The following is an 8,209-nucleotide window of genomic DNA, read 5'->3' on the forward strand; positions in this document are numbered from 1 at the left end:
AAAATTTTGAATTCCAAATTCTCTCCTTCCCTATGATCCCTCCCTAATTCTTAAAAAGGCAAGCAATTTAATGTCAGTTATACATGTAAAGTCATGTAAAACATATTTATATATTAGCCACATTGCAAAAGAAAACAGACCCCCCCCAAAAAAAAAGTAATAAGTATGCTTCAATCTGCATTGAGTTCATCAGGTCTCTCTCTGAAGGTAGATAGCATTTTTCTTCATGCATCCTTCAGAATTGTCATGGATCATTATATTGCTGAGAATAGCTAAATCATTCATGGTTGATCATTATACAATATTGTTGTTACGGAGTTCTAAATTTTCTCTTTACCTTCCTTCCCTCTCCCCTCCCTAACACAATTTGATATGTTGTATGTGTGCAGCCATATAAAACGTATTTCCATACAAGTCATATTGTGAAAGAAGAAATAGATCAAAAGAAAAAACACACAAAAAAAAAGAAATAAAGTGAAAATAGTATGCTTTGATCTGAATTCAGACTCAACCAGCTCTTCTTCTGGATGTGGATAGCATTTTTCCTCATAAGTCCTTTGGATCTATCTTGGATCATTGTATTTTTGAGAATAGCTAAGTCATTCATAGTTGATCATCTTACAATGTTACTGTTACGATATACAATGTTCTCCTGGTTCTGCTCACTTCACTTTGTATCAGTTCACGTAAGACTTTTCAGGTTTTTCTGAAATTTTCCTGCTTGTCATTTCTTATAGCAAAATAATATTCTATTACATTCATATACCACAACTTGTTTAGCCATTTCTCAATTCATGAACATCCCTTCAATTTTCAAATCTTTGTCACCACAAAAAGAGAACCTCTCATTTTTCTATAGCATTTTACAAATTACTTTCCTAACAATAGTACCATGAAGTTGACACGGCAGCATTATTTTTCAGCTCTCTTTTGTCTTGTCTTCTTCCCATTAGAATGTAAGCTCCTTAAGAGCAGGGAGTCTTTTTTTTTTTATCGTATTTGTATTCCCAGTGCTTAGCACAGTGGCTGGTGCACAGTAGGTATTGATGAACACTTTACCTAGCTATCTTTCTATCTATCGATCTAGCCTATTGTTCCCATTTTTTACATATGAGGAAACTGAGGCCTATAGAGATTAAGTGACTTGTTCAAGAATACATAGCTAACTTTTTGTGGTGGCAAAGAATTGGAAATTGAGGAAATGTCCATCATCTGGGGAATGGTTGAACAAGTTGTGGCATATAAATGTAAAGGAATACTCTTGTGCTATAAGAAATGATGAGCAGGCAGACTTCGGAAAAACCTGGAAAGACTTGAATGAACTGATGCTGAGTGATGTGAGCAGAACCAGTAGAACATTGTACACAGTAGCAGCTACAATGTGTGATGGTTAACTTTGATAGACTTATCTCTTCTTAGCAATGCAAGGATCCAAGACAACTCCAAAGGACTCATGATGGAAAAATGCTTTCCACATCTAGAAAAGAACTACGAAGTCTGAATGCGGATTGAAGCATATTATTTGCTCTCTCCCTCTCTTTTTTTTTTCTTTTGTTTCTTTCTCATGTGTTTTTCCCCATTGGTTCTAATTCTTCTTTACAACATGACTAATGTGAAAATATATTTAATATGAATGCATATGTAGAGCCTATATCAAATTACAGGCTGTCTGGGAGGGCAAGGAAGAGAGAGGTGGGGAGAAAATTTGGAACTCAAAATCTTATGGAAGTGAATGTTGAAAAATAAAAAGAAAGGAAGAAAGAAAGAGAAAAGGAAAGAAAGAAGGAAAGGAAGGAAGGAAGGAAGGAAGGAAGGAAGGAAGGAAGGAAGGAAGGAAGGAAGGAAGGAAGGAAGGAAGGAAGGAAGGAAGGAAGGAAGGAAGGAAGGAAGAATATATAGCTAATAAATTGTAGAGCCCAGACTTCAACCCAAGCTTTCTGATTTTGAATCCAGGACTCTACCACACTGCATTGCCTTCCACATAATAACATGTTGAAGAGACAGGTGTGGTTGGTGTGAACTGGGGGAAGAGTGGTGGATGAGGACTGTCATGTCTCTCGGAGGTGGTGATAGGAAACTTCAGGAGAGTACACCACAAAGCGGTAGCTGGCTGACCTTGGAAGAACAGGTAGCTCTCTTTTGACTCAGGGGTGCCATCTCTTTAACACTTAGGTTATGGAACAGTGAAAAATTCAATCTTAGTCCCTTTCTTTATTCATCAAATAGGGAAGTGGTATGTATGTAGAACTAGCTCAAGAGAGCTATTATTAAATTTTCAGTGTGAGCATTTACACCTCAGAAGATAGCAAACACTTGATCAGAACTTAATTTATTGTTTTGTTGACTGCCTAGACTTAAGAAAGTAAGGGAGAAAATGTTATGAGATGTGAACCTTATGTAATGTGAGCCTTATGTAAATTCATATACCCTCCCCCCCAAAGTGGCTGTTAAATATTTGCTAGCATACCCCTGAAATAGGACAAAGGTTTCAGAGTTTAGAGATCATTTAATCATATGGATCATCAATTTAGAACTGTGTGGGACTTGCTAAATCATCTATCCCAACCCCCACATTTTTTAGATAAGGAAACTGGGGCTCAGAGAGGTTACACAAGTAGAAAATGGCAGAGATGGGATTTGAACTGGAGTCCTCTAACTCCAAATTCTCTACTAGTTACGCTTTCCTACACACTGACTCTCCAGAGGCTCCCGTGTGAATCTTCAGAGACTCATCCAGACCTTCTCCTGGGACCATTATGAATTCCAGAGAATTCTCCGCCATCACTCTTTTGTATACGTAGTAACAAACCTTTTCCTTTAGCTGCGGAGTCTGGGACGACCTTTGGAGACTGGTGATGAGATCCAGTCTATTGGTCAGAAGATGTCCCAGTGTGCTCCACCCCAAGCTGCTAGGGAAAGAGGTATCTCCCGCCCGAGGACTTGGGGCACCGTGACTTATTCTCCATGCTAATCGACAGCCCAGAAAAACTCACCCCAGTAATCCAGAGCCTATGAGCAGGTGCCCTCCTCATCTTAGCCATGCACCTCCCCCTCTGCAATTCACTGACTCACATTATCTGTAATCATGGCCATAATGGAGGTTCAATTTGAGTCCTCAGCCCCAATTTCTTCCCCATTATCCACAGCGCTGTAATTTTCTCTGAAATAAACAATTTTCCTGCCCTTCCCTGCATTGATCAGGCCTGGAAAATCAAAGAAAAGCTTTTACTTGGGGCTTGCATGATTATGTCTGGTAATGAAGAGGAAACCTTGGGCTCTTACCCAGAGCATTAGATGGCACTGCCTCTTTGTTCCCCCTCAGACACAGTCGGGGGCAATGATTACTGTCATCTGAGGGTGGGCCCCTCTCCCCCCAGCAGCATCCCCGTTGGCAGGCTCCAGTCCTCCCTCCAAGGAGGGGACCTTCACCCAGCACATGCTCAGTCAGGTGTTTCCTCCCCATCACGAGCAGCGGCTGGCCGGCACAGGGGGGAGGGGAGCCACTCATTACCCTGCAGCTGCTTTTGATTACTCCTAGCCGCTCTTTTGTTCTTTCTAATATCTTCTAGAGGAGCCACTTTCCTCCCCCTTACAACCAGAGCAGCAGTAGATGTAAATCATTCCTGATTATGTAGCTTCCTCCACCTCCTTTCTAATCTTCACCGGGGCCCTGCAGAGTTGGGCACCACAACATCAGCATGAACCAGAGCCAGATGCTTCAGCTAGAGACTGGCCAGCTCAGCTCTCTCATTTTACATAGGAGAAACTGAGGACCACTGAGGGGGGAGTCACAGCATCCCAGAATGTCAGAGCTGGAAATGGTCCCCCCTTTTCTGGAATGTTCTCCCTCCTCACCTGTGACAGGTGAAATCTTGAATTTCCTTCAAATCGTGGTTCAGATGCCATCTCTTGCATAAAGTCTTTCTGGATCCATCTCTAGTCTCTCTCTCTCTCTCTCTCTCTCTCTCTCTCTCTCTCTCTCTCTCTGTCTCTGTCTCTGTCTCTCTCTGTCTCTCTCTCTCTGTCTCTGTCTCTCTCTCTCCCTCTCTCTCCTCTCTCTCTCCTCTCTTCCTCCCTCCCCCCCCAACCTGTTATGACTTTGTATTATATTATATATATATTTGGCATTTACTTATTTATGTACATGTTACATCCTGGAAGTAGAATGTAAGCTCCTTGAGGGAGGAATAGCTTCCTTTTTGTCTTTTTATCCTTATATAGATAACCTGGTGGTTGGCACATAATAGGCGTCTAATAAATGTTTGCTGAATGAAATTGAATTGAAGGGACCTCAGAGTCATGACTGCTAGCCTAGCCCCTTGATTAGTTCTCCAGATGAAGTCCTTTGAACAGAGGTTCTTAACCTGGGAGCCTCAGGTCTGGATTAGGAAGCTCTACTTTAGATTCATAGAATTTCTGTGCTGAACAGGAACCTGGAGGGACAGCAGTGTGAGCTCCACTTGGGCATGAATCTCCTCTAAACATTCTCCAGCAACTGGCTGTCCAATGGAGAGTAATTCACCACTCCCAAAAACAGCTATGTTGAGACAGCTCACGTTTTGAAGTTTAAAATGTGACCCATGAGCTGAAAGAGTTCACAGATCGCTAGAGAGTGAAACAAAATAGTCAATCAGTCAACAAGCATTTATTAAGTGTCTACTATGTACCAGACACTGTGCTAAACTCTGGGAATACAAAGGCAAAAGACAGTCCCTACTCTCGAGGAGCTCGCGATTCAATTGGGAAGACAATATCAAAAAACTATGTACCAACCAGATGTACACAAGATAAATCAACACGGGGAAGGCATCCAGGGGATATTGCACACTAGCATTAAGGGGAACCAGGAAAGGCTTCTTGCAGTTAGTGGGATGTTAACTAGGGTTTGAAGGAAGCCAGGAGACAGAGAGGAGGAGGGAGGCCATTCTAGGCATAAGGGAAAATGCAAAACACCCGAGACAACGAGAATAGGAGGTTACTGACGTCAGCTGTTCATGTTCTTGGCCATTTCACAGGGCTCTAGGAAGACCTGGAGGGAGGGAGCTGGCTGTGGAGTATGAAAGCCCTCGTGTTCTACCACTTACTCCCTGTGTGACCCGGCATAACTCATTAGCCTTGTGGGCCTCACTTTCCTCATCTATAAGATAAATGCATTGGACTAAATACCCTCTGAGGTCCCTTCCTGCTCTAAATCTATGAGGTGGGTCTCAATTTACTTATCTGCATAATCATCTATAATAAGATGATCTATAAAGTCTCTCTCCTTGCTGAAGCATGTAATCCTGCAAGAGCTCCTTAGTTAGGCTACTCATATGGGGAAGAGAGCACTTCTTATTCGTTATCTGCCTCCTTCCTCAACCTTGGCCGTCTGCACTTCCCCCACCATGAGGCTCTTCTCCATTCGGACAACTCCCCTCCAGATAGAAATATCCATATAGGGCTGAAAAAGATGATACAAGTCATCTAGTTTAACTTCCTCATTTTACATATAAGGAAACTGAGGCACAGAGAAATCAAGTATCTTGCCCAAGGTTGCAGAGATTGTTTGAGTTTGTCAATATCCCTCTTCACACAGGCCACTCAGAAGAGCAACACTTCAGGTGTGGTCTGAACAATGTGGGGCTCAATGAGTCCATCCCTAAAAATTGCATTTCTGCCTCTAGGCATCCCCAACCCACTAGAATGATACATGACTTTTATTCATCAGGCACATTAGCATGTGCAGATGCCTCTCCCAAAATCTCCATGAAGGAGACCTCAATCTAGATATAATTCACTAACTGTAATGACCAGTCTTGGTTCTGGAGAAGATGAGGGACATTGCACTGCTTTTGATGAGTAGGTGGGGAATTATGGGTACAGAATGCTTCATGCACTGTCAGGTGTGGTCACCACAAAAATTGGTTTTGCTTTACTCTTTTTCTTTGCTCCAAAGGATGGCTCATTATATAGTTTATAACTGTGAATATCCAGAAATAACTGATGTAAAAAAACAAGTGGCATCCATAAAACTTCATTTAAAAATTTTAAGTAGAACTATAACTCAGAAAAGATTAGCTAAAATCTTGGGAGCTCTAACATGCTTTGTGAAACAAAAGTAATATTTTCTTCACAAAGCCCCTGTCAGTAAGCACCATTCACCTTTTTTCCAGTGGTTCAAGTATTTATTATGCATATTCTTCATATTTATTATGCAAGACAAGAGGAGAAGCTGGCCAACAGGATGTTTCCTGTCTGTTGAGCAGGCCCAACCCTGTCAATCAGGTGTTTTCCACCTAGGATCAGTGATCTTGCTTTCTAAATATTCTGATAATTGTATTTCAATATAATTGATTCCATTTGTAGTCCTATATATTTATTTTGTTCATTTAAAGACATTACTCTGAGAAGGGATCCCATAGGCTTCCCCAAACTGCTGGAGGGGTCCAAGACACAAAAGAAGTTAAAAATACCCCAGGTAAAGACTGGTTACTACACAACATGGGGATACTGTCTCTTCTGACTTTGTTCACCAAGTTCCTTTTGCTTCTCATTGGGCTTATTTCTTACTAGGAGGAGAATGTCTTAAGTTGGGAATACAAAAGGCATTTATAGGTCCATGGATTCTTATAGGAAAGACCACTGGATTTAGATCATAGCACAGGACCTGGCATATTTTTTTGTTGTTGTTTAGCCATTTCAGTTGTACCTGACTCTTTGTAACCCTGTTAACCAAGGTGGGTGGGGAGGATGGGATTTGTCCTTGACACATTCAGGGCCTTTTGCATACTCCAGGACCAGTGTTCCTGAAAAATATGGCAACTCAAAAAGACAAGTTCAGGGGACCCTTTAACAACTCCATTTGGTGTTTTCTTGGCAAAGATATTTCTCCAGCTCATTTTATACATGAGGAAACTGAGGCAAACAGGGTTCAGTGATTTGCCCAAGGTCACACAGCTAGTATCTGAGGTCAAATTTGAACTCAGGTCTTCCTGACTCTGGGCCCAGTAATCTATCCACTCTGCCACATACCTGCCTAGTGCATCAACACTACTTAATAAATGTCTTTTAATTGATAAAATAATAAACTATAGAGCTGGAAGGGACCTTGGGAATAATCTAGTCCTTCTGTCTCTGTATCTGTCTCTCTCTCTCTTCCCTCCCCTTTTTATTAGAACTGTGATTTCATTGGCTAAGTATATTCCTGGTAAGGAAACTCCCTCTACCAATGCAGATCTTTCCCTACCCAGCAATTTATAACTTGGGACAGTGAGAGATTAATTGATTTGTCCTGAGTCACACAGGGAGTACTGTCTGAGGTGATAATTGAACCCAGATTTTCTTGATTCAGGCCAGCTTTCTATCTATTACCAGAGGTGTCAAACTCAAATAGAAATGGGGCTCCTGAACATCTCTACACAAGGATCTCTGCAGCTGCATTTTGACTCAGCTTTAAAATTTAATATTATTTGTATTTTATTTATTTTGTTATTTCCCAATTATATTTTAATCTGGTTTAGGTCAAACCTGAGAGTGTAGGGTTTAATACCTCTGCACTATACCACACTGCCTTTCATAAAGAAAAGAAAATCTACATCTATCTGTCTGTCTCCATCTACCTGTCTATCTATCCATCTATCCATCTGTCTATCTACCTGTCTGACTGTCTACCTATCTTTATTTAGATATAAATAAACATGTAGATGATTCCCAAGTTGGTGGCTGCTCTCTCTCTCTCAATATATATATATACATATACACATAATTGCACATGCGTATATCTATATAGAGATATAGACTATCTCTTAATGAAGATATAGATATAGATATATGGCCACCACCTCTAGCTGTGGTATCAGCACACTTTGCACTTGCACTTCTAGGCATGAGCTGGTGCTACCAGTGGGTGAGATTAGTAGAGGGATCTTTGTCCCAGAAGATTCTAATGGGGACAGCAGTAAGGAATAGGTGCTGCAGAGGCAGTCTCAGTATATTACTCCTTGACCCCAGCTGTAGGCATCATGCAAATTGTAAGGGTCACAGAAGTAGCAAGTAACAGTTGAGATTTGTGCCCAGGTCCATTGTCTATCCATCATGGTGCCTCCTGGTTTGGAACCAAGGACCTGAATTTGAATATTGACTCCACTCTTTACTAAGTATGTGAATGTAGGCAAGTCATTACCCTTCTCTGGCTCTTAGTTTTCTCTTCTATAAAATAAAATATTAAGAC

Source organism: Petaurus breviceps, unplaced genomic scaffold, assembly GCF_028583685.1.
Source record: "Petaurus breviceps papuanus isolate PSGF00001 unplaced genomic scaffold, PetGlider_PUasm1.0 90591, whole genome shotgun sequence".
In the NCBI taxonomy this organism is placed as follows: domain Eukaryota; kingdom Metazoa; phylum Chordata; class Mammalia; order Diprotodontia; family Petauridae; genus Petaurus; species Petaurus breviceps.